Genomic DNA, 16684 nt, shown 5'->3' with positions numbered 1-16684 from the left:
CATGGAAGCAATGCTAGTGTAAAAGACAGTGGTTTTGACCACTTATGTAGAACATTGCAATACTCTTTTTTAAGGGCAGGTAGCCAAAGATAGAGTATTATGCATGTAACTGTGGACTACAAAGCTATACACACATGGGATTACCATGGTGATATATTAACTTTAAGATACGTGTTTCTAGCTTTTCCACAGTTTCCCAGTGTTTATTTTTATTACGTATGTTTTTTGAAAGCTCTAACACATTTTCAACAAGAAAAATGTTTTTTTCTTACCATAATTTAAAAGGGCCCCTTTATTCTCCTACAGACCTTTTTTCTGTAATGTTCTGTTCCGCAGAACTCAGGGAATTGATGGTCGATGTTTTTTAGTTTGCTTTCAAGAAGGCTCTGGACCCCTCACAGTCACGATCTGCTCATTGTTAGATACAAGACCATTATGTCGGATCTAACACAACCAATTCTCGTGCTGTTGACCAGGGCATTTGCATCTTACAGTCATTACACTTACAATGAGTAAAAAAGTTGTTTTGAGAGTTGATCACACTTTTAAAAGAGTGATTTCATGGCTATGTCTGTAGCTGTGACCTTTAGCTTAACGAGGACATCTCTTCAATGGTGAAAGATGTTTTTATTTAAAAAACAAACACACACACGTACAAACAAGGCCCAGAATTTTGCTATTGCCTGTGTTTGACTTTATTTTGGAGATTTTCAGTTCTTGGGATATGATTTCTGCAATGGTCAGATTATGATCACATGCACAAGTTCAGGATCAGTTTGAGTAAACACCCATAGCATCTGATAGAAGCAGTTTGAGCACATTATTGCACACTCAAAGTTGCATCCCTCTTCTGGCAAGAAGTGGCGCTATACCAATGAAATAATAACTCCAAAGCATGTATTGACTATGCACAGTCCTGAGTGAGTTCTTTGGCTTGCTAATGAATTAGGAGAGATGATGTGTTTGAGCAGGAGGCTGTAGCACTCCCGGAAGACAATCCATCCAGGATCTGATTGTACCCTAGGCGTGTTTGTATAAGGTTGTCTGAGCACGTCCTGTGATGTCACATGAAAGAACTTCATCACATGACAGGAGCAAAATTGGCCCAGAATGTGTTAGTTCAATGAAGTATGAGTAAGGATATTCTGTGCAAAAGGAAGATACGCTTGCGGTGTAGAAAACCTTCAATAGAATAAAAGGTAACCAAAGCCTTTTAACATCAGAAACATGGATTACACTGGCATTGTATCAGGAATTAAAATGCATCCTCTGCAGAGCACACAGACTTTTCTCAGGGGATATACTAGGAGATAAATCTGAGGACACAGACAGCGGATAAAGAATCTGCAATAGAAATTAATTTCCCCTTGTGACTTGCAGTATCAACAACGATGACAGCAGCACAATAGTAAATGATCACTAAGTTGTATTTATTTTATTTACTTAAATGTATCCTGGTCTCACCTCCAACTCCAAGGGCATTACATGTTCTTTTAAAATAAATATTAACAAAGTACACTAAATAAGATTTTTAAAAAACCTAACTTGCTCCCCTCACCCACATCCAGGAAGAAAAATAGTATAGACACATAGTGTGTCCTCAACATTGTCAAACCCAGGATCTGGTGAAGAGGAAAGTTCCAGATTCTTAGATCCTTCAGAACACTCTGCCATCTTCTCTCCTCTTTACCCCACAGAGCTGTTAACAAAAGCACTTCAGATGACTGCAATGGAACACTAGAGGAGGCAATCACCCAGCTAGACAGGACTTAAATGTGACTGGAGGAAACATGCATCTAGAGAGGAAGGATAGTCCAGTGGTTTGGGCACTAGCCTAGGACTCAGGAGACAGAGGTTCAATTCCGTGTTGCAGATTCTGGGCAAGTCACAAAGAGCAAGTTTACACTGCTCTGAAGTTTGGATGAAGGGTTTGTGAATAGCAGTGTTCACCAAAGGGCTGTGCTATAACTCCCCTATGCAGGCATGAACTTAAAGGTAGTCCTACTTTAGTGCCAGCTCAGGACTTTAAGTTCACGCCCACAGCGGGGAATTACAGTGCAGCATGTTGGTTTGCACTGCTATTCACACTGCCCCATTAATGTGAACTGCCTGGCAGAACAGACATGACCTTAGTCACTCTCAGCCTCAGATCCTCATCTGTAAAATGAGGGTAATAATTTGTTGGATATTGCCATGGCATGCAGTATTTTTGAGAGCCATCTTGTATTAAGTTTATGAATAGTTTATGTATCATTGTGGGCTGGTGACTGCCTGGCAACTCCAGGCACTAAAAACAGTGGCGTGGAAATCATTTAGGTTGTAAACACCTCCAAAGAGATACCACCACCTGGGGTGGTTTGCATTTATTGGTTCAAACAGCATTTTCCAGAGCCCAACAAACAAAGACGTTTACGCCAGGCTTTTGGCATAAAAAGGATGAGTTTACAGGGCCTTCTTTTGATTCAACAAATTGATAGGACCCTCACTTCATCAGCAAAGGAGAAGAGGCAGTCTTGGTACAAAGCTTTTGTATACCAGGGAGGGAGAGCTGTTCTCTCTTACCCTACATACACACACACTTTTCCTTTCTTAATTCTCATTAGATACCACAGTGACAAGCACTTTATATATGGCAATAGGTTAGACAAGACAGACAGATAGGATTGTTCACATTTTCAGGCTAATGAGGTGGTTTATATATCCAATATGTGAGGCCAGATGTCTGATATCAAGCACCCAAAATCAGTGGGCACTTTTTAGAAAAAGTGCTGTTTCCAGAGCTGAATTGGATCTAGTTAGTCTTTTCCTTTAGCTGATGCAGATGGCTCTTGTGAGAGGAATGATTACTCTTCTGTATTGTTGACGATGGAACAAGATTTGACTGCTTCACCCTAATGGCCTGAAAATTTTCCACCACACTGCAAAGAGACTATTATTTTTTAAATAGCTTGTGCACAATACTAAAGCAATTATATACCATAATTAAAAATCTTGCATTTAAACTTGCAGATTTGGGTTGACTGAACCATTTCATGAATTTGTGTTGAATTCATCAAATTGTTTTGGTTGAAACAAAACAAAAAAATTCTGAAAAAACCCTGAAATATTTTATTTCAGCATTTTCTAAATGACTTTTTGTTTTGCAGTTTTCTTCAACTTCATTAAAAAAACCTTGACAACAAAAACGAAACATTTTGTTTCAGGTAGAATGAAAAATTTTGTTTGATCCAAAACTAATTTTTTTTTTTGCCTTTTTGCTTTGCCAAAAAATTCAAAACAGTGTTGTTTTGGGTCGACCCAATTTTTATCTGTGTATGTGAGGATCAGCCAGAGAATCAAAAAATCAGTTATTTGCACAGCTGCGCTGAGCATTAGCCCTGCTTATAATTTGGAGTGTCACAAAGACAGAATCAAGAGAAGATGATGACCTGGAACTTGACAACAAAATGAATTGAGTTAGTTCAGATAGTCTTGTCAACTTCCAAGCCTAAGGAGTAAATATTGTACATTACATCCATATGTTTGTACTTTATGTTCCAATGGATATAGCAATAAAAATACATACTTAAAAAAATATTGTGTAGCAACCAGCCTGCATTAGCTCTTTGAAAAGGGAAGACAAAAAGCACACTTTGTGCTGGGAGCAAAGCAAGACAAAACAGAAAGACCTGAACAACAGGCTCAATTATCCATTAGTAATAAGTATAGATCCCGCAAACAGATACTGTGTTTGCTCATATCACCAAAACATTACAATTATTGGAACGGTTGGTTTTATTTTTAAGTGATAACTGTTCATTAAAGTTCAAAGTTTAATGACCAATGAAAGCTTTTCAAAGGCCCAAACAGCACTTATGGCATTGACTTTTATTGGGAGTTGCGCCTTATGTTACAAGCGGTATCTGTATAAACAGTTAATCAACCAGGTGACAGGAGGTGGTGCTCAGGAATATGTATATTGTTCCTGGTTTTGGTAGGATCAATAAAACTTCTTGTTGTGCACTGCAAATGGCTTCTTTTGTGCAGTGCACTGCAAATGGCTTAGGTGTAAAGAGCTGCACAAAGTAACTCCTATTTGTGCCTTTGAAAATTTCCTCCCAAAATTCTTACGTTCTTTGTGTGAATGATTACAAACAGATAATAACCAGAAAACACAGGGGATTCATATATAAATAAAAGTTTAGTACTAAACAAGGATAATTGTTTTTTTTTAAAAGATGCACAATACAATGGGGAGTGACTGAGTGTGGTGTTCTTTAAATGTCATTAATGTTGCTCAAATGGAACCTCTTGTCAAAGAACCTGTTTTAACGAGAAGTAAAACATTTTTTCCACTGTGTAAGGAGCCATAGGAAGGGTAGACACATTATTAGCAACTGATTGCTTTAATGTTTAATCCAAAGGTCATTTAACTTCAAACTGCTATGGGATAATTATTGGTCTGAATAGTACGTTCCTTCTCACAACACTGAATGATAGTGGTGGAACTGAAAAAGAAATACAAGAAAGGAAGAACTGGCTAACAGAATACATGGTTTTCTCAGATCTTTTCTACCCTCTAAACAGTCATTTAAAAAAAAGATACAATCACAATCAACTACGTAATCATTTTTTACATTTATCAAATTACATGTAGCTTTTGGGATAGAAATTATATTCCCGTCATTGCTGATTTAAGGCCCATTGAGGTCTGAATAATAAATCTCTACACATAACACTGAACATCCGTGGTGTATAGACCTCTGGATCAGTCCCTAAATCAGTCAGTGGGCCAGATCACTTGAGATACTATGGTGGATGGATCTCAGACTCAGTGTGTTTTATTGCTTCTTGTTAGTTTTAGAAACTTGTTTTCAGGAAGAGAGAAAGTTAGGGTGTAGCTAATCCTTTTGTCTTTCATAAAGTGCCCCCAAACCAACAGGAACTGATTGATCCATTAATCATTGTAGTGATTTTTGACTGAGATCTATTGAGATCCCTAAGAGAGAGCTACCCAGGCACTCTTGGGCAAGGAAATGAAACTGTCAGCCTGGTTGAGGACTTCACAATGGATGAGGAAGGGTGGCATCACTTTCTAGTGGCACTACTTCTGTCATGCTCCCTAACAGCAATTGGAGCAGTTGCAGGGCACTTGTGAAGCTAGCAACAGGCAGAGAATGGACTTAAGAAAAGCTCCAATGGTGGTTTGTGGCAGAAGTTCAACAAGTAAACCTACATGTTTACATACCCATCTGAATACATGCTGTACAGCCCTATTTTATATCTCCAGAAAACTGACAAGAGAGATTGCTAAATAATTAAATGAAGTCTTTGTCTTGGTGATTACAAAGGAAGACGGCTTTGAGACGAGATGCCAACATTAAATATAAATTTCCTAGGAGGAAAAAGAATACTGAAGGAAAAAAAGATCATGCCAGAAGAAGCAATCAAGACACTAAACAATAGGAAGAATGACAAAAACCATGTGCTTTATCCAGAAGAAAACCATTCTGGAAAAAGAGGATCTATGGTCTGATGGATTAGAGGCTATGACCAAGATGTTTAAAAGCAATTAGTTACTTCTGAAAATGATCACTGGATTCAATATTAATAGTGGCAAAGTGTTAGAAAATCGGAGACTGGTAAACTTGATTTCATTAATGTGTGTGTGTAGGGGTTTAGGAAGAGATGTATATATTAATTCAGGATAAACGACAGAACTCCCAAAATGTATAGACTCTATTAAGAATAGTCACTATCAGTTCACAAGAAAGACCACCAACTAGTGATGTGCTGGAGCAGGGTTGTGCGAGCCCCTTGTTAAAATTCAGCCACCATATTGAAGGAAGGGTTATGGCAATTTCCCTGCTTCTGATGGAGTTCATGTTCTGCTTTAGGATATTACTAGATCAGTAGACAGAAATGACTTATCTTAAAAAGCACAAGATTGGGTAAAGTGTCAGATAGTTGCAAACCATTCTCTGAGGGAGGATATTGCCTGACACCTCCCATCCTCTAGGCGCTGTACGCCAGCTGTACACTGTTTTCCCATCAATAACTCCATGTATATTTTCAGGAAGACAGTATAAATATTCCCAGCACACGCATGTTGCCAACTGTTTTTTGCAGTGGTACTGCATGCCTTGGTTATGATTCTTGGGAATCATTTTTGTTTGAATAGGAAAAAGAAATGGATAGCGTCTCTAGTGCCTCACATACTTTGCTGGCAGCATATCACTGGATTTGGCCTGTGTATAAAGATAGCTCATCATTTTTCAGCAGTGACAAAACCAACAGGTACACTTAAGTGCTAGTGTAAACATGGTCTATGTTGGCAAAACTTTGGTCACTCAGGGGCGTGAAACCCCCCCCCCCCCTTGAGCAACATAAGTTGTGCCTGCATAAGCTCTCTCGCTGACTAGCTACCGCTGTTTGTTGAGCTGGTTTTATTATGTCAACAGGAGAGCTCTCGCCCGTCAGAATAACGTGGCTACACAAGCACTCTTACAGCGGCACAGCTGTATCGATAGACGTGGCCACAAACAGCTTTTCCTGGGAATAGGTGAGAAGTCCCTAGGTGAGGGACAAGATCTACTTGTCATCTACTTAGCCGTCAACCAGCATCTTGGAAGAAAGACATTTAATAGCTTATAAAAAGGAACAAGCTGATTGAAGATGGAAATGCCACTAAAATATTAAGGTGAACATTTTTGATACTTGCTGATGGTGCAAAACTCATTACAACTAGTCCATATTTTTAATGTAGTCCAGCTACACAGAATCAGCATTATCCCCCTTGTGCTTTCCCCTGAGACATGTAATCACAAAAGATGAATTTTTTTTAAAATCAGTGAATGGACATAACCAGGGATTTGATATTTTTAGGTCTTTTTAAAATAACCTCTGCTCCCATTTGTAATCTTGTTATGTTGGTAAAGTGGTAAATTCTGTCACCTTAGAAGTGTGACTGTGGAGACAGTCTATAAGGGTTTGTGACTCAGAGAAAAGCTGGCAGCTGAGCAAGGTTGAAAGTGCTCAAAACATTTCTCTCCTGCAACTTCAAACTAGAGTGAGCTTGTTCTTTACACATCAAGAAATGGGGTCTGTGTGACATTTTGCAATTTTGCTGGGTATCCTACTGAATTTTGATCTTTTGTTGACAGCTGGACAGTTTGTCTGCTCCATGAAAGGCTGCATGAGAAGCTGTCTGAGTAGGCGTCAAATTATTGAAATACATAAGTGGAGTTCCCACGCCGTCCTGAATAGAATTGACACCCACTTGGCCAGATCATACCTCCTGTTTAAAGCAAATGTAAAGAGCTGCACAAAGGAAGCCATTTGCTGTGTGCAACAAGTTTTATTGGTCCTACAAAACTCAGGAGCTCACCTACATACTTTTAAGCAACATCTACTGCCATTTTATCTATTAACTATTACATATATACATACATAGAAGACTCTCATAACAGCTCCACAGTCTTTGAGAGGAAGGGAACACAAATACCTGAACTGTTGAAAAAGAAGGTATGGTGAAAATCCTACAGATTTCTTTTCTGCAGTCTCTCCAGAATTGACCATTAGGACCTCGGACAGACCCTGGCCATCCCTCACTCCTCCAACCTCTTTGGCTCTGGCTTTTCACCACAGTCCTTTCTCAGTCTTTCCAAAAGGAGTTATCAAGATAGGGGAGGACCAGGGTTTGGAACTAGTCCTAGTGGTGGATTTTTGGAGATTCTGTGGAGGAAAATCCAGTAGGATCCAGATCACATCTATTCAGTAATGTCATCTACTTTGCCCTCCATTCCTAACATCTCCATTGCCCCTGAAAATTCCTCCCTAAGGTTCTTGTTCCCTGCAACGTCAAATTTGAAATCCTTGCCCTCATGGGGTCTCCGCGACTGGGCTCCAGCCTGACCCCAGATGTCTACACTGAAATTTTATAGCCCTGCTGCCCAAGATCTATGAGCCTGAGTCAGCTGTCCTGGGCTAGCCTTCGGTCTTTTGCTGTGCTATAGACACAGCCCAAGGGGACATTATGTGGAATGATGTTTTCATGGGGAATAAATAATACTGTACATTTACAGGCTCAACTACACAGGGAAATTGACCATGTGCTGAAATAATTTTCATTGATCCCACCAATACAGCTGGATAGGGCGGAGCTCTACCCTAAATGGTGTAAAAATTCTCTTTCCAAAAATCCATTTGAATAAAACACAACTCCCTCTCCCATGGTAGGATCAGCTGAGTCCAATCCTTAATGGGTCTGTGAAAATGGTTTCAAAGCCTGCTGAGTTTCCCAATGTACGTTGGCCTGGAGCTCTTTTCCCCCTGCAAAGGAATTCTAAGCAGCCCACATGCAGTTCCTTACCTAACCCTCATGATCCCTGGTGAGATGGATGTGGGATAGAAAAGCATCTCTTCACCCAGTACTGGCCTGGTGACAGTTTGATAGGAAGGGAATGAAGAATGATTGTGGATTCAAGGCAGAATGAACAGAAGATGAACAGAGCTGGGCTCAGCCAGGAACTGAGGGTGAACACCTGACCCCTGTGAGATGGGATCTTCATTAACTGCACATGGCTGGGACGGTCACTGACTGAGAAGGCTGGACAGACAAGAAGAGAGAAAAATTCCTGAGAGCAGCAGCATGACTGCGAAGTGCCTGGAGCCTCTTGGGTTCAAGGTCTTAGGAAAGGGCTAAGCTGTGTGATTATTCTCTGTCATGGCAAAAACTGGGGAGAAATAAAAGTTTCTTGTGTGAGTCTAAGGGTCATTTCCTGTCTTTTGTCCCCCAGCTCTCGGAGTTACCTAGGCTTCCCTGCTGTTTCACTACTACTACCGGCAGCACTAAAGACTCCCACCTCTGTCATGGTTCTATGTGCAATTATTCAGATCTTGGAGAGGGAACAGTGGCAGGATGAGTTACATGGGAGATCAGATTGCGAAAACATGCTTTCACAAACCACATTTCTCTGAGGTATAAAATATGCATTAAATATAGGCAGAACTCTTTCAGAGTTATCTTTGTGTTTTTCTTCAGTAAAGTCAAAGGATTTAAAGATACAAATCGGCCTGCTTGCTCATAGCATAAATTACAGAAGATACCTGAATATCTCGAGTTTCCTGGTGGAGCTTTGTAGCAGTTCAAAATCTTGCAAAATACTGCTTCCAGATTGTCCATTGTGAAAGACTGTCAAAGAGGAAGTTCTCTGGGGCATTGAAAAGTGGTGTGTTGATGAGATCCTGCAAGCTTTCTATTTGTTCTCCTCTGGCACTACTTTATTTGTGACACCATGTCATATACTTCTTGTACATGGTAGGTTGCAACTAGAATCAGATATAGACTGAATACAGAGCTTACTTCTCAGAGGGGTATACACCAGATATGTTCACAATAAGATCCTTTAATGCTTTGCCATGTATGGCTAAAGTTAGTTTAAATAAGGTGTTTTATACACAGCACTACCTACTGGCTGAACTGTATAATACAGTTTAATATTCCATTACAATAAGTATCTCCTCAATCTCCTCTTTGTTGAAAAGTGATGCAAATTATTCATTTAGCTCCGCAACAAGGGTCTCATATTCCTTAAATGCTCCCTTCCTCCCGTGTGGTTCAGTGGACCCACAGAGTATATTGCAGACTTCCTGCTTCAGATATGTGTTAAGTACTTCTTGTTATTATTTTATTGTTACATTGTTAGCTTTTTGCCCTTCAATTCCTCTTAGCCATAATCCTAATTTCCTTCATACATATGACCTGCTGTAGTTTATGCTACATTTTATTGGCTTTACTAGGGTTGGATTTCCATTTCTTAAGAATATCTGTTTGTATCAAAAAACCTCCCCATTCAGCCATTCTGGTTTATTCTTGCCTCTCTGCTTCCCTTTTGTTTAGAGCTGTGCATGCATGGAATGTACACAAATGTGGTACTTGCCACACAGAAATTAATTTTGAACACCTGTTTTACAACCTGTGCACACATATGAGGCAGACGGGGAAACTCAGCTACACCAGTCTATGAGGATCTGTTCTGAGCACTTCTAGAAGTTAGTTAGGTGCTCACACATGGATTTAGGGTAAAATTTTCAAAAGCCTTTAAATCACTTGGAAGCCAAAGTCTCACTGACTTTCAGTGGGACTTAGCCTCCTCAGTAGCCTGTGCATTTTGAAAATGTCACCCTGGGTAAAATGTCCCTTACTGGGAATCCTGCTAAGTAGATTGGAAATTGTCAAACCTAACCCTCCCCTGTAGCTTCACAATGAGATTCAGCCATGGGAAAACCAGTTTTGTTCAAGATCCAGCAAACCATGCAAACAGGAGCAAAAGGGGGGGGGGGCGGAAACTGAGCACCCTTTCTTACCAAAATTGAAAGGGTTCACAAAGCTTCTCTCTTTACCAACTGAAATTCAGTTCCTAACAAACTCAAGTATTGTTCTCCCTCATTTTACCTATCTAAAGCAGTCTGATCTGAGTGCTGCCTAAAGCCTGCCAGCCAGCCAGCCCACCCTCCCCACACACCAAGTGGGAGAGAGTAGAAGATGAGCATTGTTTTCTCACTCAATACTAGCCACAGGGGTCCCTAACCAAAATAATGACAGGTTTCAGAGGAACAGCCGTGTTAGTCTGTATTCGCAAAAAGAAAAGGAGTACTTGTGGCACCTTAGAGACTAACCAATTTATTTGAGCAAATAAATAATGCTCAAATAAATTGGTTAGTCTCTAAGGTGCCACAAGTACTCCTTTTCTTTTAACCAAAATAAGTAGTCCTCTCTACTGCCTGAATCACAGGGCTTCAATCCTTGGCTTCCTGACTGGACAGACTGGCTGCAATTATCAACCAGATTTTCCACGATTTTACCATAACTACTACATCTGAGCCATTCACTTATTCCTAGACAGACGCAGATACTGTAGCTTTGAAGGGGGTATTTCCCTATAAGATCCCAGCCTGTCAGCTAAGGACACTCAGCAAGGTTCCTCATATGGTTTACAAGGCTGCTACAAATGCTTTCTACTATATCAAACTTTACAAATAGTGCTTTCAAGTTAGTTACTTAAAATATTTATTCTACACTCATGAGAACTTCAAAGTTTGATTAATGAAATATTATTTAAAGCTACAGTTATATTAATTTTAAACCATTATTTTCGATATACCCACAGAGTTAATGTTTAATATGCAACTTTATATGGCTGGGCTACCAGGCTAAGGTACAGAGGTAGCTCTCCACATTCTAAGATAAGTGCATTAATGCATTCATTTGTCCTTACTTGTTTGCAGATTTCAGTTCTTTTCCGGCTGTTTTGGGGAATGGCTAATTTTCTTAGTAGTTTTACTCTGTTTCCAGGAGCATATGACAGAAACAAGGAACTGAGGAACTCTAGTTTCAAGGAAGTCCCAGGCCTTTTCAGCAACCCTGAAGACACCCGCTGCCCTCTTCTTCTTGCCAGTGTGTTCAGACTGCACTTTTTTCCAGTTAATCATTAAACTCCTGTAGTCCCAAATTCACTAATTTTATTGGTTCTTCTCCTTTTGCGGAGGGAACAAAATAAAAAGTCCCTTGAACTAACTGGGGGCTATGCACTAATTTAGGGATGTGAGGGATTACCCAAGTTTTTCTTTTATTTATTCATTAGACACCAAATATCAATGACAAATGGAATAAGATGAACCAATAGCCTGACCAGATCCTTTCCCAGAGCCTGAATCATAGGACTGGAAGGGACCTTGAGAGGACAATGTCTACAGCACAATTAAACATCCCCTTAGCCTGAGTCCCATTAGCCTGAGACAGCTGGCATGGGCCACTCGTGGGTGTCTGATTGCAGTGTAAAATACCCCTAGAAATCTATGAGCTTTCAGTGCGACCCTTGTAACTTCTGCACTTTTGAAAATTTTACTCATAATCTATTCGACCTTTTGTTTCATTTCTCACTTTTCATTTCCCGCTGGCTCCCAGGATTAAAATTGCATAATTTGGTCTAGACTCTTAACCTCTTTAACTTGTTCTGAAATGTATTACCACTAGTTAGATGTTTGTGCTACATTCACTCATATTTTAAAACCAGTGATAAGAGGGATGTATGTGTAACAATGCGTCCCAGTTAAGTTCTTACGCAGTAAGCAATCTTTAATATTGCCTTCACAGCATAAAGCTAAATGGGCATTAAATGAAAGTATGAGAGCAGGCAGAAGTTCAGTATTTCTTTGGGTAAAGTATATTTATTTTCTCCTAACCTACTAACACTTCCAGGACAGCAGGAAAAACAAATACCTACAACAAGATTGTTCATCTGGACCTCCGGAGCAATGCCAAAATCTGCTCATAAGTAGGACTGACTAATTTCTTGGTATTCTGAAACTTATAGACAGGTCTGGGAGGAAATTGCCTCGTTAAAAACAAACAATTCTAGCATCTTCTCCATAATTTGGGCTGTGTTAATGAAGAGACAAAAATATTCAATTGGCAAATGCTTTGGGGCTATGACTTGACCCTCCATGAATTGATAATTTCTCACAGCAGGTGCTCAAATCTACCTCCTGTCCTCACAAGTTAAGTTAAGAGGCTGAAATTTCTACTAATTTCTCCTAATTCTGCCTGCAGTGCTGTTGGGCTTTGATACACCAGCAGATATGTGCTATCTTCAGGTAGGACTACCAAAGCTCTAAGTGCTTGCTCATCTAGGGTTATTTTGCTGATAGGATTTTGCAGCTTGTAGATGGTCATGCTTTGCTAGAATGCTCTTCAAACACCATGATTCAAAGACACACTCAAGCAGCACTAAATATAGACTCCCCCAAATCCTTAACAGAGATAGGCCAGTGCCAGAAAATTCAGTTCCCAGTCACTTCCAGGCTGTCAGAATCTTGAAGTTTTAAGTCCATCTCTAATGCCTAATAAAATACTTTGTAGTAAAAAGAGCTACATTATTAGGAACACGGACTACTGCATAACGAGAGAAAATGTGCCTGTGCACTTCATAGAGGCACTTCAGAAAATCATTGCTGTTACTCCTCCCGCCTCTCCCCCCCCATTTAAAACCACAAACATTTAAGAGGGAGGCAGGGCATGGCTTAGTGGATAGGATACTGGATTGGAACTCAAGAGAACTAGGATGTATTACTCGCTCTGCTATTGCCTTTGGGCAAATCACTGTGCCTCAGTTTTCCCATCTGCAAAGCAGGGATAATGCTACTTACCTCCTTTGTGAAGAACTTGGAGCTCCAGGGATAAAAAGTTTTCCATACAAGCTAATAAAGAACCTTTAGGAAATACTGTAGTCTATTAATCTACGAACCACAATGATAGCTTTGATTTTATGGTACAATGCAGATGACAAAACCTCCAGGATGAGGCATGTGCGAGCAAGGTCTAAAGCATCCCCAGGGGAATCTGGCTATGGAACAAGCTTCCAGAGGGGATCAGGCAAATCCAGCCTTAGCATCTTTAGGAAATGTTGCAAAGCCTTTCTGTTTGAAAAACACTTTCTGCCATAGGAATGGCATTACACTGATGCCTCCTCTTACCCCTACACTCCTACCAACTTAAAAAAAAATAAAATGAATTAAAATTAAAAGATCCCCCACCCCACCTTCCAAGCAGTTTTTACCCACCAAAAGGGAGAAGTGCAGAGACCCCTGGAAGTCTACTGGGAACTTCACTATAGAGTTTACGTGAAAGGTGCTGAGATATTGTGGTGATGGGAAACAGAAAGGACAAAGACAGACAGACCCTTAGTTACTTGTGGCCAAGAGTTGTGCTTTCATTCTCCGTCCACCTTCCTCTCTACTCCTTGTCCCCGTGCCCCCCAAAAAGGCAGCAGTGGTGGAGCAGGCAGTCGGGGTTATGACTACAGTCTCCCATTTCTTGTGAGTTCTTGCCTCTGCCTTTGCTTTCAGTACCAAAACCAAATCAAAGTGGTGCAAATACACATTTCCATGACCTGTGCGCTGAAGCAGGGCAGGAAGCACTTGCTTGCAGACAAGTTAAGTTCACTTGTATTTGTTTAAACTAACATTTCACAGGAGACAGTGGTTATTTTTTGTACAGCACAGCCACACTCCAAACCAGAGATTTGGTCTTGTTCAAATGCCTCTGAAAAATAAACACGCACCAAGCCAAATTCTGGTCCCACTAAAGTCCTTGGCAAAGCTCCCATTGGATTTGGCCAATACCCAGAAACTTAATAGCTATTGCAACCATTGCTGGAGAAAAGTGTAGCTCTCTGGATCCATATCACTATAGTACAGTATTCAGCTCTAAACACTTCGCCTTGCTTAGCGTGCAGCACTATGAGCGCCCTCTGTTGGTCAAACTGTAGAACAGTTTTTGCTGCAGAACGAGTAGTACCATAGCATCTGAAGTCCAGCACCTTGCTTTCTATTCTTTGTTAGAGGAGTTATAGCCTCTACCTGGGCTCCTTAAATATCGGTCTTTCAAAATTCAGTTTCACCTCATTCAAATAAGTTTTTTGAAGAAATCCAAGGCTCATTTTGAACTAAATCCTACTCATATTTCAAGATGTATACTGCTTCTTTGAATAGATTACTTCTTCTAACTTGTCAAACAAGTTAAGAGTGGAGGAAAAGCCTCTATTAGGAGCTAGCAAACTTGGATTTAACATCACAAAACTTTATAATCATTTGCATTTTTGCACAGTTTTCATTACTTACCCCAGAGAGCTTATGTTCTACAAGGGCAGGTGTCAAACATTCAGCTAAGGGTAGCATAAAATCCCTCCTTTACCTGTAAAGGGTTAAGAAGCTCAAATAACCTGGTTGGCACCTGGCCAAAAGGACCAATAAGGGGAGAAGATACTTTCAAATCTGTGGGGGAAGATTTTTGCTTTGTCTCTTCGTGTGGGTTCTCTTGGAGCCAGAGAGGGACCAGGGGCAGGAAAAGTCATCTCTTAGAACCCTGCCTGAAATAAGATCTAGGATTACAAAAATTGTAAGTAAAGCAAGGAAAGGCATTAGATTATCTTTTGTTTTAGCTTGTGAATTTTCCCTGTGCTAAAAGGGAGGTTTCTCCCTGTTTTTTTTTTTTTTTTGGTAACTTTAAAGTTTTGGCTAGGGGGAATCCTCCGTGTTTTGAATCTGATTACCCTGTAAAGTTACCTTCCATCCTGATTTTACAGAGGTGCTTCTTTTACTTTTTTTTCCTTTATAATAAAGTTCTGTTTTTTAAGAATCTGGTTTACCTATTTGGTTGGTATGTTATTCTCAAGCCTCCCCAGGAAAGGGAGTGAAGGGGCCTGGGGGGATATTTTAGGGAAACAGGAACTCCAAGTGGTCCTTTCCCTGAATCTTTGTCTAACTCACTTGGTGGTGGCAGCAGTACCCATCCAAGGACAAGGAAGGATTTGTGCCTTGGGGAAGTTTTTAACCTAAGCTGGTAGAAATAAGCTTAAGGGGTCTTTCATGCGGGTCCCCACATCGGTACCCTAGAGTTCAGAGTGGGGAGAAACCCTGACAACAGACATCATGGAAAATGAGATATATTGGGCTATCCAGATGTGGAGGTATCTGCTGTTTCTTTGCACCAAATGATTCCAAGAAACTGACTTCTTGTGGGCATCCCAAGATAAATGGATTTTTAATGGGGAATTTGATGTATTTTGAAGGAAACTACTTAATGGTCCCTGTCATTTGTTAGTTACTTCCCCAGGGACAATTCTTTCATTAAACTGAAGGTCTGAGAGTTCCCAGCTCCCCAGGATTGCACGTGAACTCTGGAGCATCCCCACCAGCCCTCCTCCACTCGTGGCCCAGTACAGAGGTACCTCCCTACCCCACGTCTTGCCTTTTCCCACCTGAATGAAAAGGAACCACAGTTTTTACTGGGTGATGCTTTTCCCTCAGCTTCCAGACACTGGTGAGCAAGCCACAGTTCAGTGTTCCCCAACGAATGAATCCTAGGCTGTTCTCCAGGGACACTGCAAGCATGTTCGTCCTGCTGCCAGCATGCTTCTCCCCCATCACTGCCATTACCACACTTGCCTCAAGGGCCGCTGCTAGAACAATTTACTGTGCAGCTTCACTCAAGGATGGGACTCAAGAAAGGGTCTGGGGCTTCTCATCGCTCAGTAACTTCCACAGCAAACAGGCAGAGAGTTTTTGAGTGAATGACGTGCCCCTGCCCTCAAAACTTCCAACCCTACAAACTCAACTCAGGAGTCCAAGAATCCAGCTACATTGTTCTGTGGGCCAAATGAGGCCCTCCGTTGCACCTGTGCAACCCCATGGTCTCTGCGAGGCTTTGCACAGGTGCAACTGATTGAAACAGAGAAAACAATGCTGTGGCTGCCGGGTGAACAAGAGGAAAAGGGAGGAACGACTGTGTTGAGCACTGTGGTCAGTAGACGGGACTCCAAGCACAGGGGGCAGGTCTGATTTTTCATTTCTCACCCTTTAAACCAGCTGGTCAGGAGAGTGAGCTTTGGCTTGTTGGGAGCAGATTTTCTTTCCCCTGGCAGGATATCCATCAGGCTGTTGTTGCCGGAGGGAACCAGCTTCAGCTCTTTCATAATACGCATTGGATCCCCTTTACAGGCAGCCAGCCTCAGTCATTCACAGGAGAATATTATTCCATTCAAACTCATTCAGAGCCGACATTTTCACTGTACAAGTCTGCTACCCTACATTTCTGCCTCTGAGCATGAGCGCTGCAGCATCAGGCAGACCTCTCTTGGAGGCC

At 41.0% G+C, this 16684-nt stretch overlaps 1 protein-coding gene across 2 annotated transcripts in view; it reads right to left on the bottom strand.

The window, feature by feature from the left end:
• The window catches only part of DDC (dopa decarboxylase), a 116926-nt gene extending 105496 nt beyond the window's left edge, over nt 1-11430 (bottom strand). For both annotated transcript variants that reach the window (XM_073332727.1, XM_073332726.1), the window contains exon 1: nt 11259-11430. The gene's annotated coding sequence lies outside the window, so the exon portion shown is untranslated. The remainder of the gene's footprint in view (nt 1-11258) is intronic.
• Nucleotides 11431-16684: the final 5254 nt, after the last annotated feature.

The sequence above is a fragment of the Lepidochelys kempii genome, chromosome 2 (genome assembly GCF_965140265.1).
Source record: "Lepidochelys kempii isolate rLepKem1 chromosome 2, rLepKem1.hap2, whole genome shotgun sequence".
Lineage (NCBI taxonomy): Eukaryota > Metazoa > Chordata > Testudines > Cheloniidae > Lepidochelys > Lepidochelys kempii.
The sequence above is the reverse complement of the archived record's forward strand: the minus strand, read 5'-3'. Positions and strand labels throughout refer to the sequence as shown.